At 38.6% G+C, this 15,274-nt stretch overlaps 1 long non-coding RNA gene across 1 annotated transcript in view; it reads left to right on the top strand.

The window, feature by feature from the left end:
• LOC134754512 (uncharacterized) overlaps positions 1-2,727 on the top strand; it is a 348,665-nt gene extending 345,938 nt beyond the window's left edge. Inside the window, exon 3 of the long non-coding RNA XR_010128917.1 lies at positions 1,915-2,727. This is a non-coding gene — a long non-coding RNA (uncharacterized LOC134754512). The remainder of the gene's footprint in view (positions 1-1,914) is intronic.
• Positions 2,728-15,274: the final 12,547 nt, after the last annotated feature.

Below are 15,274 nucleotides of genomic sequence, written 5' to 3'. Positions count from 1 at the left end.
TCAGCATTCGACTGCGCCCCCGGCAGCCGGCTGAGCCGGCCCATGGGGGCTTGGTTGGCCTAGTGGGTGGTGATCCTGTCTATGAAGTTGATGGTCCTGAGTTCGAATCCCGATAATGTCCCGAGTGATGGGCACAGCTATTTGTACCTGAGTCATGGATGTTTTGTATGTGGGATTAGTCAATCTGTGTAAGAATGTCCCTGTAATGTTTATTAATTTATTTATCGTATTTTCACGGAAACGTACGAACGTGTCATGCTATTTCAGTCAGTCTTGACTGAAGTAGCATGACGAATACCAACGTTTCCGTGAAAATACGATGATAAAGGATTACAAACACAAAAACAAATCTTTATTTACCGATGTACGCCGAAGTTACAAGTCACAATAGGTACAAATGTAAGCCAATATATCAAACGAAATTATTCATACAGATTATTAATTATACATATTCATTATTCATTACAATGCGATCGTAACATTATAAGTTAACACAGCGTGTATTAAGTACATTGATAACTTATGTGTACGTTCAAAAAACTTCTCGACGCTGTACAAAGCTAAATTTAGGAGCCACTTTCGCAGTCTACATTTAAAAAAATAGCTGTGGATGCTGCATCTCTGACCGCTGCGGGTAGTCTGTTATACACGGACGGGCCCATAATGTACGGAGGACGCTCTGACTTTGAAAGCTTGTGTTTAAGGCCCATTTACATGGTGCGAGTTTCTCGCCTCGACCATGCGATTATCGTAGCACGAAAAAAAATATGGCATGATGTAAACTTTACGTACGATATCGTACAAGTAGGGGCGATAATCTCCTCGCCTTTGATGATTGGATGTCTCCGTGTAAACAAAACTTAAATGCGAGAATCGTATTCCGAGTTTATATGCTTTTCAGTCGTCATCATGAGTGCATTGCAAGAGGCTGTTATTACTAATATTTACATTATACGTATACCTAGTGGTAAATGATTAGCAACTAATCACTTAAGTTGACTGGCAAAACTCGTATGAAAATCGGCTCGGACCGATTCGTGCGAGTTCGTGCGATACTCGCACGTACGTGAAAAAATGTCATACGAGAACGAGTTTAGACGAGTCGAGAAATCGTAAGCAAATATCTCTCTAGAATGCGGCTCCTCGTGTAAACTATTTCGCCTGGCGATAATCTCCGTGCGAGTATCATCGAATGACATTATCGTAGGCGAGTTTATATTTCTCGCATGAATGTAAACATTTTTATACGATACTCGCCTAGCTATTATTGCATACGATAATGTCATACGATTTCTCGACCCAAAACGTGCGAGAAACTCGCACTCGAGAATCGGCCGCACGGGCCCACACCTCGGCACCGTTTTTTTTTCAATTTATTTAGGTACACAAACAGCCACTACAAGTAATACATATTATACTAATTACTACAATGTCTACAATATGTGTGGCCCACACCGCTTACCACTAATTAACATGAATAATGTTCATTCAGAGTCAAACTAATCACCGTCAGTCTTAAGGACTACCGGTGTCAACAACAACATAGAATGGTTGATTATGCATAATATGTTGGGTAGGTACTTGGAATACAGTGTAAGAAACTAAAAGAAGTACTTAGTTTGTAGGGAGTGTTAAAACATCAATAATACGTTTTTTATATAAACACTTAAACGACAACCAAAATCATCAAGTGTATTAAAAGAAAAGGAGTAAAAACCGGCCAAGTGCGAGTCTGACCAGCGCACCGAGGGTTCCGTACATTACATCATTTAACAATGTATTTTTTATGCGAAACGTGAGTGAAAGGTAAATTGCGGTTTACGATTTATGACGTATTAAAAAAAACTACTTACCAGATCTCGTTCAAACCAATTTTCGGTGGAAGTTTGCATGTATATCATATATTTTTTTCAGTTTTATCATTCTCTTATTTTAGAAGTTACAGGGGGGGGGGGGGGCACACATTTTACCACTTTGGAAGTTTCTCTCGCGCAAACTATTCAGTTTAGAAAAAAAATGATATTAGAAACCTCAATATCATTTTTGAAGACCTATCCATAGATCAAACACGTATGGGTTGGATGAAAAAAATTTTTGAGTTTCAGTTCCAAGTATGGGGAGCCCCCATAATTTATTGTTTTTTTTATATTTTTGTGTGAAAATCTTAATGCGGTTCACAGAATACATCTACTTACCAAGTTTCAACAGTATAGTTCTTATAGTTTCAGAGAATTAATTAAAAATATTCTGTGACATACGGACGGACAGACAGACAGACATGACAAATCTATAAGGGTTCCGTTTTTTGCCATTTGGCTACGGAACCCTAAAAACGGGACCCTATTACTAAGACTCCGCTGTCCGTCTGTCTGCCCGTCTGTCTGTCTGTCACCAGGCTGTATCTCATGAACCGTTATCGCTAGACAGTTGAAATTTTCACAGATGATGTATTTCTGTTGCCGCTATAACAACAAATACTAACGACAGAATAAAATAAATATTTAAGTGGGGCTCCCATACAACAAACGTGATTTATTGCCGTTTTTGGCATAATGGTACGGAACCCTACGTGAGCGAGTCCGACGCGCACTTGACCGGTTTTTAAATTAAAATGAATTCTTGTAAAAACTATACACGGCTATTATTTAAATAAATTAAAAGTTTTTGACCAAATCCACCAACACTGTCCGCAATCACGTCTACTGCATCTGATACCGATCCTATCATTTACAGGCAACCTCCAGCAGCAGTGGGACCAGCGCGGCCCCCTACGCCCCCGCCCCGTCCCTCGCCCCTGCAGAGCGGACACCAGCGCCCTCTACAACTCTACCGGCGCCCGCCGTGTCTCCACCTTCTTCAAAAACGACAACCGGTGTTAGATCTCCAATTGACATGACAATACGATGGACCTAGCTAGGCTAACATTTTTATTTTACCTTTTTATCTCTGTATATTCCCAAGTCCCCAAGGGCACAGATGGGAATATCATAATATAGATTACTCCCATCCCCGTCCGCGCCCCCGCCTGATGTGTGGCGGCCGTCACGTGAAGCCTTGACAAATGTGAATACAACCGTTGCCGCCATAACAATAAATACTAAAAACAATAGATAATGGTACGGAACCCTTCGTGCGCGAGTCCGACTCTCACTCTCACTTTCACGACTTTTCTTTCTAAGATTATTTTGATTGGTTTGTCTACCAATTAATTTCTGTATAAATCAGTACCTATAACAAAATTCTTGCCCTTTTTATTTCCCAATTTATAATCTAATTATAGTCTTCATCTTCTCAAATCATTTTTTAGCCTAAGAATACATTATAAACCTAAGTAATCTGTTAAACAAAAACCATTGTCTCTATTGTGACGGGCTCTAAGCTTCCAACTTGGCACGTGGCAAAGCAACAATGCCGTTTAAAAAGCAACTGAATCGCGATAGTACTATAGTTCAAATCTTTTTGACAGCTCATTCAAGATAACACGGTTGCGTAATGTGGATGGTTCGGTCGACCACCCCGATATAGGCGAGAATACACAGCGCTCGTAAGATTTCAACTTTAGTACTATCGCGATTCAGTTGCTTATTAAACGGCAATGTTGCTTTGCCACGTGCCAAAGTTGGAAGCTTGGAGCCCGTTACAATAGAGACAATGGCTTTTGTTTATAGATCCAATCATATCAACTGAGCTAATGCACTCACCTGTACTAACAATGGCATCGTATTATTACAATACTATTATCCGCTTTTGTTCTCGTAGCCGCCACGCCAACTAGTTACTTACAAAATAAGTTAGAAGTGCATTGCATGTATATTCAATTTTCACATCACCAATTCGAAAAAGGGTTTTTTCTTCCCTGCTAGGAGGGATCAAAGTGGCACTTTTCTTCCCTGCTAGGAGGGATCAAAGTAACACTTTTCTGTTCTAGGACACTATTTAAAAACAATTGCACATTATTTTTTTAGCTTAAATAATATTTTTAAACATCATAATTACCTCATAGGTGATGTGAAAAGCAGTATGTGTCACATGGTAGCAAAATTATTTCCATCTTGGGCGTAACACACTTGGATCCCTCACTACGCTCAGGATTCTACTTTAGAATCTTCGTTACTCTCGGGATTCTATTATAGAAACCTTCGCTTCGTTTAAGATTCAATGTACGCCCTCGCCGTAAATATGTCATTTTGCTCCCTTGTAACACAATCTACTATTTTAACCTTATTCCTTGTTGAATGGGGTTAAAATGGTCTAAAATAAAAACATGTTGTAACATATGGTTTTCTACAGAGTGCATTCGTTTTGGGTGTCGACGGTTGTAAAATGCAAATAAAGTTATGTTAGCCATTATTTAGTTAGTGTATTTTGTAGCCTATTTAAAAAATAGAGTCGTTAATCTATACTAACATATCAAGGCGGTTATAATCTGCTTTTACTACGAGGTAGTTATCCTAATTTGTGGTTTACCACTTAATGGCATTGTATTCTTGAGACTCTTTGAGTAAACAGGTAAGTGCATTAGCTCAATTGATATGATTCCATCTATAACAGATTATTGACTTGGGCGAAAAAAACATTTGAGAAGATGAAGATTATTTGTGATGCGTATAGTTTTATATTACTTACCTTTGCCTTCTTTAGCTAAACGGAAAAAGTGGCCGCCATTTGCCGTTTAGATGATGAAGCAAAAAACCGGCCAAGTGCGAGTCGGACTCGCACACGAAGGGTTCCGTACCATTACGCAATAAACGGCAAACGGCCCCATTATTTTTTTTTTGTTATTATAGCGGCAACAGAAATACATCATCTGTGAAAATTACAACTGTCTAGCGATCACGGTTCACGAGATACAGCCTGGTGACAGACAGACAGATGGACAGTGGAGTCTTAGTGATAAGGTCCACAAATTGCCCTGTCCCGGCCTCTGCAATAATGTACTATTTCTCAAACATGCAATGAAATATTGATATTATGTTCTTCATATTAGGCTGGAAAGTATCACGTCTCGGGTGCGGCCAGACGAGAGGAATTTAATTAAATTTCGTACATAGTTGCAGACCTAGGCCGGAAAGTAGCTCTTTTTAACCGACTTCAATTTCATAGAAGGAGGAGGTTCTGTATTCGGTTGTGGCTATTTTTTTTTTTAATTTCCATTTCACATATATTTGTGACACAGCATCATGGCATTCAGCCATTAAAAAAAAAATTGAAGCAATACTTGCTTTTTGGTTCATTATGACATTCTGTCAATACGCCTATTAAAAAAATAAAATAAACGATGTTTGCTATACTTTACAGTTTTATTTATATAAAATTGACATGAACATAATAAATTAATAGACCGAACTCTCAGTGAAGTTCCGTTTGCAAAAATTGCGGACCGCAGTTTGACTTCTGATCCGTGTAGTGGGGTCCTTCGTCGCTCCTAGAAACCCGATGTTGACCGAGGTTACCCCCACTAGCTTTTTGAATTTCCCCCTTAAGATTCTCATTCTGCGCTGCTGCAGTTTCAAATCTTTGAAACTTATTCTGTTACGTGATGTGTAAGTAAAGATTTTTAATTTGTATTAACTTTAGACGATTCATCTAGTGGATAATCGCCTCATGCTTAACTCATATTACAAAACAGGAAGCAAGAAAGACGAAGAGACGTCATAATTCGTATTCGTATTTTTGTATTAACCAACCTTTTGATTAAATATTCAGTGGGGTAATTGTTGCCGGCTTTGAATAATCTATGCCCAAAAAAGTCTTCATGACATTGCCTCCATTCCATCATGCCTCCATCATTGCCTCGTAAAAATATAAAAAGAGATAGCAATAATAAACGTTGCCAGCTCGTCCTAAGGCACTTTTATACTAGAGAAGCAAACGTTATGTATTTATTATGTATGAAAAATTTTAAAAATTAAAATGCATAATTCTTCGACCTAGGTTGTAATAACATTTATTACTCGTTATGACCCCAGGAATGCGTAGTTCAATTTTTTCCCTTTCCTCATGGGCACCGTGTGTATATAGCTGGTCAAGCAAATCCTGTCAGTACAAAAAGGCGGCAAATTTAAAAAATGTAGGCGCGAAGGGATGTCGTCCCATAGAAAATTTGAATTTCGCGCCTTTTTCTACTGACAAGATTTGCTTGACCAGCTATATCTTTGATTTTATTAAGCAGTGTTCGCACGATCATACACGACGGTCGTTGTAAAGCTCCCCCAATGGAGTCGATTTCGCTGATTGGCGAACGAGATTCCACACTCGCTAGTGTTTCATATAAATTCCATAGTAGCAAAATCGTTTTGACAGTTCGGAAAAAGAAACTGATTTGACTAGTAGTCAAATACCCTCTATTTAAAAATATTTTGACACAATGAGGGCTAACGCGTATGAATTCGCCGCTAGGGGCGCTAGTGTAGATGGTGGTCTTTTCCATAGTTCGAAATGTCAAATGTCACTTCAATGACTGACAGCTGTTCTTTAGTCTTTTGGACCACCATCAACAGAGGCGCCAACTGGTGAGCAAAAAAACAATAGCACTCATTGGTATCAGCTACACCTACGTTTGATTTTTTTCGAATTTTTAATTGTTATAAGTTAGGAGCATTCACAAATTTGATAGATTTTGTTTTTCGCTTCTAATTTTCACAATATTAATCAAAAAAAGTCAAACGAAGGGACATAGCTATGGTATGGTTAATATACATCAAATCTCGATACGGTATCGAAGGCCAATTTCACAAATTAATTGAATCATTTTTAAGGAATCGTAAGCAGTGTACCTACGTTTTAAATGCAAAGTCTAAGCTGGAAACCATGGCTTATGCTGCTGTTCCCCAAGGTTCGACAATGGGAAATTACCTGTTTCTTTTGCTCGTCAATGATATCACATCAGCATGTATCGGCCCAGAGTATGTTATGTTCGCGGACGATACATGCATCATAGTTAATGCAGAAAATTTCTTAGACTTAAAATTCAAATTGGGAGAAGTTATGAAACTAATATCTCGCTGGTTCACAGTCAATGGTATGTGTCTAAAGTAAACGTAGATAAAACGAATATAATTCACTTTCAGCTGCGCAAAACTAACAACACAAAGCTCGACATAAGTTTGAACGATGTACTTGTGCCGCAAGTTGATAGCGTAAAATACTTAGGATTTGTAATTGATGAGGGGCTAACGTGGGAGTCACATATAGATGAAACTTGTAACAAGCTGTCTTCAGCGTCCTATGCCTATGCATTATCTAGGCTGGCTCCCAGTCTGTCTGTAGATAATATAAAGAAAGCATACTATGGATATTTTCATTCCATTCTAACCTACGGTATCGATTTGTGGTGTACCGCAGCTGATCGCGACAAGATCTTTAAAATCCAAAAAAGTGCCATCCGGGTACTAGAAAACCTGTTGATTACCCGGCGCAAGAATTATTTAAAAAACTCAAAATCTTAACTTTGCATAGCATTTACATCCTTGAGGCTTGCAAGTACGTCAGACTGAATCTAAGCTCATACATGAGCAGCGCGCAGCTTCTTGGCTGCGACGCGCGCCGCCACCCGCGCCTACTGCTCGCGCCGAGCGCGCGCCTGGCCAAGACGCGTAAGTCGCTCACTGTATATGGCGTTAAAATTTATAATGCTCTTCCGGCAGATATAAAAAATTCACCAAGTGATGCAATCTTTCTTAGAAAACTTAAACAATAAATCTCCTATCCTAAGCATGGCCTTTTATAGCACTGATGATTTTTTCAAATCATAAAGTAGATATCATCACTAATCCATACGAATCACAAGTAATTAATTATTAGATAGAAATATAAAATAAACACCTGCTATTTTATTCTTCTATTCGATACAGCATCCAAAAAACATTATACATTAAGCCCCCTCTAGTGCGCGAACGCCGCGTAGTCTGGAGCGGCCTCAACACTCGTCCGTCGTACAAAATATCATTAAAATCGAACATTTAGTATTCAAGAATATTTTTAGACAAGCAAAATTGAAAAAAAATTAAAAATCTTTGAACGCAGTTTTGTTTATTTTCAAAAATAAAAGAATGTTTCCTTTAAGCAAAATGAGCTAACTTAAGGTTTTGAGGTACTTTCCCTCCAGGGCCCATTCATATACACGGTGTAACACGAGGAACTGAAAGATTTTAACCACGCATTTCTGAGGCCAAAAGAAGAAAAAAATGTTTTTTTTGGTTTTATTTAAATTTTTAATATAATCCAACAACGCTTGATAAAAAGCGCTACCGCCATCGTGTGAATAAACACACACGTTTCCATTTGTGTCATTCAAAAGGGCCCTCCACACACATGCGCGAATCGCGGCGCGAAGCCGCGAACGCGAGTGTGGAGTCTAGTTCGCTAATCAGCGAAATCGACTCCACCCTCGCGTTCGCGGCCCTCGTGATTAGGTAACTACTGTACTATGTCTATAGCCCGCTTCAGACTACGCGGCGCGAAGCCGCGAACGCGAGTGTGGAGTAGATTTCGCTAACCGTTTTAATAACCGTTTTTCCTGTGCTACTTTTGAGTTATTTGGCATTATTTATGTAAATAAAGTAAAATTTATGATAAAATATGCTTTTTCAGGGTTCCGTACCCAAAGGGTAAAAACGGGACCCTATTACTAAGACTCCGCTGTCCGTCTGTCTGTCCGTCTGTCCGTCTGTTATCAGGCTGTATCTCGTGATCTGTGATAGCTAGACAGCTGAAATTTTCACAGACGATGTATTTCGGTTGTCGCTATAACAACAAATACTAAAAACAGGATAAAATAGAGATTTAAGTGGGGCTCCCATACAACAAACGTGATTTTTGACCGAAGTTAAGCAACGTCGGGCGGGGTCAGTACTTGGATGGGTGACCGTTTTTATAGTTAATGGTAAGGAATCCTTCGTGTGTGAGTCCGACTCGCACTTGGCCGGTTTTTTTTAATCATTCAATTGAAGACGTGAGTGGATGAACGTGCTATGTTACAAAAACATAATTTTGAGTATTATTCAGCTGTAAAAAATGTTTAACAATCGATATGACGATGTTGTTTTTGTGAAAATGCAAGTTATACACTGATAGACCAATAAATTTAATCCTTATTTTAGAAATATACATATTACTATATTTATTTATGAAAAAAGGTACATAACACCTTCATCCACGTTAAAAATTGCCTTAGTATGTTTTTATCCTCTTGTTTTCGCTCAATGATCTAACATTCCATTACTTCGAAACTTGTCTTCGACATAGTCATATACCTATTCAAGTTCAATAAAAAAATACTGTTTTAACAGAAGAATAACCTAATCGCAATACTGACACTTTACTCTTATATGCGAAATTAAATACAACTCGACATGGATGAAGATGCTATGATTCAAACCAAACATGACACGTTCTTCCATGTCAACGGAGTAAAATTGGAAGCACATGCTATGTTGCGAACTTAGTACCTTCACTTCATCCACGGAGAGTTTAACTTTTTTGTGTACATAAAACTACCCGCTCATCATTGAATGCGATTTTAATATTTTAAACATCCAGTCTTTTGATCATATAGTTAAAGATAAGGTAATTTGGGGTAACCGAGATGTGAAACAGAGGGACGTGTTCACAAGTGAATGTCATGAGCGATTAAGTAGCATAGATCTTCCTGTTTGTTTCCATGAATGTGCATGTGCAAATAAGTTATGTACAAATTATGAGCATAAGGCTGCTATTGATATATTGTATACTAGCTGTGCCCGCGGCTTCGCCTGCGTGGAATTCGGTCTGTTTCAGTAAGCGGCTAATTCACCCCTAATTTATCTCCCTGTCCCCTGGAGACAGAACTTAAAGTAAAGTTGACAGATGGATACGCTAGAGGACTGTAGTCCAGATAAAATATTTTACAATTAGGTACCTACCACCAAAGATAGATATAACTCCGTAATAGATGGATACAGTCTAAGGAAAAAACGTGCCTCGAAAATCACGAAAATTTGATTCTCGATCAGATGTCGCTACTACCTTTTGCCTACTCTCGTATAGAGGGCGTTGACGGTTTCGTTTGTTATTATCTAACAATTTTAACGCATATCAGTGAAAGAACATGGGTCAAAATAATAAAAATAATTAATGCAAATAAAAAAGATCATTTATCCATATTTAAATACATTTTATCGTATTTTAATAAATCTTCATTTTTAGTTTTAAAGTGTGTCGATAGATGGCAGTGAATTTACTGTGGTTACAAAATTTACTATGTCAGTACCGTTCTATAATATTATATCCTCTTTGCTACCACTAAATAATATTACACTACAAAATGAATATTTTTTTTGCCCTTATTCAAATTTTTGACGTGATTTAAACGGCACAGAGTAGTAGGTGTATATCGAACGATACAGTACCATTTTTGTATTTTTACGTCCTTGACTGTACCTATGCAAATCGGGTACACTACATAATTCCGAAATTTTTTATTTCGAATTTTAGAATGTCGAATTTTAAATCGGAATGATAACCCATCAAAATTCCGACTGTCATAATTACGAATGATGAAAATCACGAAGATTTTTATTTCCGAAAACCCAAAAAGCCGAATATTGTAAATTCCGAACTACATAATTCCGACTATAACAATTCCGATGGTGGCAAACACCGAATTTAACATTTACGATTTTCAAAATCACGAATTCGGAATTGCCCTTATTCCGAATTAACGTGATTCCTATTTTAAATATCCCAATTTTTAAATTTCCACTTTTCTGGCAACAGTTCGTTTTCTTGGGGGTCGCAGTTCTAACCTAACCTAACCCACTTTTCTGGCAACAGTTCGTTTTCTTGGGGGTCGCAATTCTAACCTAACCTAACCCACTTCTGGCAACAGTTCGTTTTCTTGGGGGTCGCAGTTCTAACCTAACCTAACCCACTTCTAGCAACAGTTCGGGTTCGCAGGTTCGCAGTTCTGTCTAATTTATTTATGCCGAATTTTTATGCCAAACATATTTTATGCCGAATTTAACATGATGCGGCACGACAGGTACCCGTAATAATTACTAAAACGTGAGTCTTCATTTGAATATCACGGATTTCATTTTTCCGATCTTGTAAAAAACCGAATTTCTGAATACCGAATTATTTTATTTCCGATCGGACAATGATTTTTCGGAATTTAGGAATTCGGAAAAAAAATATTTTCGGAAAAGTGTAAAATCGAAACTTTAAGCTTTCTATCAAGTGACAATCGGATTTTAAGTTTTCGGAAATAGCACATTCGTGATTTTATTCCATCGTGTTCTTAAAAATCGTAATTTTGATATTTCGGACTTATAAATAATCGGGATTATGAAAGTCGTGGTTATAAAAATCGGAAAAACATATTTCGGAATATTTGGGTGTTCCCATCAAAATCATGTCATCCAAATCGGTCCTCCAGTCAAATCAGTCAAATGACGGGCAGCGTCTGCCCCTTTTTTTTTTGTTTTCGGAGTGGGAAATGCATCTGCCCCTACGACTTGTTGATGGTCATAGCGAAGCAGACGCTCACGGGGACCTGTAGGCGCTTGAAGCGGAACGGGAAGTTGCTCGGAATGAGAAGGATACGCGGGATGAACACGGCTTCTCCGGCGCCACACACCGTCAGGATCTGCGCCTACATATGTATTACGTACGATATATTTGGGATCACAATCGAACTCGCGCTGGCTTGCCGTTTCAGCCGAAAGCGAAGCGACCTGCCTGGCTAGAGCGCCACTGAGTCTCTCACCGTGGTTTTTCTCAGACTCCTGAGACCGTGCCCCTTGTGGCCGCAATGCATTGCGAGACTTTTGCGAAAGATTCTATTTTTTTCGGGAAGGCATGGTAACGCGTTTAAGTCCCAAATCGTTTGACATTTACTGAAAAATGTTTTTTTAAAGTACCCACCTTCGTGACCATTATTAAGAGGAAAGGGCACGGCCGCTTCTCCATGCAAACGCAGTCTCCATTTTTTTGGTTAAAAACTACCCTATGTTCTTCCACGGGACTCAAACTATCTCTATACCAAATTTTATCTAAATCGGTTTAGCGGTTTAAGCGTAAAGAGAAATTAAAAAAAGTTTTTTCATATTTTTCGTGTTTTCATTTGGGAATGGTGTCATTTTGATATCATAAATGAATTCGGCATACCCGATTTATACAAAATCGATACCTAACTTGGCCTAGTAGCTAAAATGATATAGTTATCAAGATAAAGTTTTTAACCGCTTTTTCACCACCATGGGGGATGAATTTTTAAAAACGCTGAAAGTAATTTTCTTGCTTTTTAATATAATAACGCTTTGCAAAGTTTTAAGTTCCTAGCTTAAAATAAAAATTGATCTCCATACAAACTTTCAACCTCTATTTCACCTCCTTAGGGGATGAATTTTCAAAAACGCTGAAATTAGTTTTCTTGTATTTCAATAATATATCTTCTTACGAAGTTTCAAATTGCTAGCTTAAAATAAATCTTGAACCCCATACAAACTTTCATCCCCTTTTTAACCCCTTTAGGGGTAAAATTTCTCAAATTTTTATAGCCTAAAACCTGGCCGTGGATTTTTTCGACAGATTAGTAAAGTTTGCATCAAAATCCGTTCAGCCGTTTTCATTAGTTGCGCGGTCAAATAAACAGACAAACAGATAAACAGACAAATAGATAAACAGATAAACAGACAAAAATTCTAAAAACTGTTGGAATTTGTTCTGTTATCGATTCTAAGTATCCCCAGGCAATTTTTTTTCGAATATCTTCCATGTACAGACTTTCGACCCTCTTCCGCTTTATTATATGTATAGATAGATGAATATCATAGAAGACTTGAGACGTTCAGCTGTTATTAGTAGCTCTAATGCTAAGTGTAATAGAAATAAAGCTGTTATAGGTTGGAATAAATATGTCCGCGAGGCTCACGGGGAGGCCAGACGTATGTTTCAAGCGTGGATGTGGTACGATAGACCTAATTCGGGTCCGGGTCCGGGTGGTAATGCCATGACTGAGAGCAGAAAGTTGTTTAAATCCCGATTGAAATGGTGCCAAAAAAACCAGGATCAAATCAAGCTCGATAAGTTGGCATCATTTCACTCTAAAAAGGATTTTAAGCAATTTTGGAAGTGTACGAATAGGATGAACACTAAACCTGGTCGTCCCGCGAGTGTCGATGGTATGTGACCCCAAACAGATTGCAGAGGTTTTTAAAAATAAATTTTTGGTTCGCTCACCACTAGGACCATCACTTGCAGGGTGCGAGGCTGAGACCATCGCGATCGGGACAAAAATAACCGCCGAGGATGTCACTAAAACGATAAAGAAAATGTCTGGAGGCAAATCCCCGGGTCACGATGGTCCCAGCATCGAACACCTACAATATGCGGGCCCACACGTACCTCGGGTTTCCAAGACACTTTCACAAGTCTTATTCATTCTAATGATGACATCGATAAGATAAATAAATTTCATTATTTAAGAGCATCGTTGGAAGGATCTGCGGCCTTAGTTATTAATTCTATTGAGTTTTCTGACAGCAATTACGAGGTAGCATGGACACTCCTGTGTGAGCGGTATGATAACAAAAGGTTACTACTGCAAAATCATGTATCAGCGCTGTTTAACGTTGAGCCGATCACGAAGGAGTCGTCCGTTCATTTAAAACGGCTTGTGGATCAAGTAAACAAAAATCTTAGATGCCTAGAATCCCTAGGCGAGCCTGTCAAACAGTGGGACACGCTCCTTATTCACATCATTAGCAACAAATTAGACACTACGACATTTCGTGAGTGGGAAGAACATAAAGGAAGCTTTGATAAGAATGTACCTATTTCATTTGATAATTTTATGACTTTTATGCGTAATCGTGCAGATTTGATTGAAACCTTAGAGTTATCGAGCGCCTCAGGCGCCGGTCAGTCTAGTCAGCCGGCTAAAATCGTATCTAAACATAGGGTTTTGCTTTCTACTCAACCCACTGAACACTGTGTCACTTCTCAGTCTCAATTATGTCCGAAATGTAATGGTGAGCATAGCTTAAATAACTGCTCTCAGTTTCTCGCGTTAAGCAACATCGAGCGGCTTAATTTGCTGCCGAATTATAAAGTTTGTTTTAATTGCTTCCGACGTGATCACTATGCAAACCATTGCAAAGGCAGGCTGTCGAATATGTAAGCGTAGGCATAATTCACTCGTTCATGTCACAGAGCATACGCAAAAAACGGAATTTAGTTCGTGCGAGCGGCCATCGTCGTCAGCGCCGACTACCGCCTCCGTCCCTGCATTATCGGCTCGCATACGAGTAGCAACTCCACACTTGAATGCATCTGAACCAAATGTCGGACTACTAACTACTGCATTAATTAAAGTATATGGGCATGACAATCGCGAGATCATAGCCAGAGCAGTTTTGGATAACGGCAGTGCGTCTTGTTTTATGACTGAGAAGATGTGTCAGCAGTTAAATGTACATACTAATCGAGTAAATAAATCGATTACAGGCATAAACAAATTAAAGTCACGTAGGTAAAATGTGTCAGGTGCCAAGTAAATCCTTAGATGACACCTACTCGACTTATTTAAATTGTTCTGTTTTGTCCTCGATATCTGACGAGATGCCTTATCAACGGATGGATATATCACGAATGAATATTCCGTCTAACATCCGTTTAGCTGATCCTAACTTTCATAAACCTTCCGAGGTCGATTTTTTAATAGGGGCTGACCTATTTTGGAACTTGTTAGGGTCGCATAAAATTGAATTAAGCGATGGACAGACGATACTGTTTGAGACTAAACTAGGGTATACAGTCGCAGGCCCAACAAACAGCGGTCAAGTATCGGCCCCTTCGCGTATTAATTGTTGTTTCACAAATGTCACCTCTTACGCCAGTAATGAAATGCTTGACGATGAGACTCGAACCCAACTCACGCGGTTCCATCAGCAGCCTGCAAAGGTCTGCACTAAACAATCTCATTATTCCTCGAACAACAACGACTTAGATAGAAAATATTTCACTAAGGTTTTCACTCGGCGTCATTCACGTTAAAATAAAATCCATGTCTTCTGAAGATTTTACTTATTAGGTACATACTAATAATCTAGCACTGCTATTATTAGTTAAGTTTTTAAATATGTAAACTCATTAGTGTACTAGCTTACTTTGGCTGTCATAAAAAAAGCTCTTGTGAAAGTGTTATATCTTAGCCATTTTTCGTATGTTTTCGTACTAAGTACATCTAGTGCTAGCAGGCGACTTTACTAGTTATATATTTACGAGTACTAGC

Source organism: Cydia strobilella, chromosome Z (assembly GCF_947568885.1).
Source record: "Cydia strobilella chromosome Z, ilCydStro3.1, whole genome shotgun sequence".
Lineage (NCBI taxonomy): Eukaryota > Metazoa > Arthropoda > Insecta > Lepidoptera > Tortricidae > Cydia > Cydia strobilella.
The sequence above is the reverse complement of the archived record's forward strand: the minus strand, read 5'-3'. Positions and strand labels throughout refer to the sequence as shown.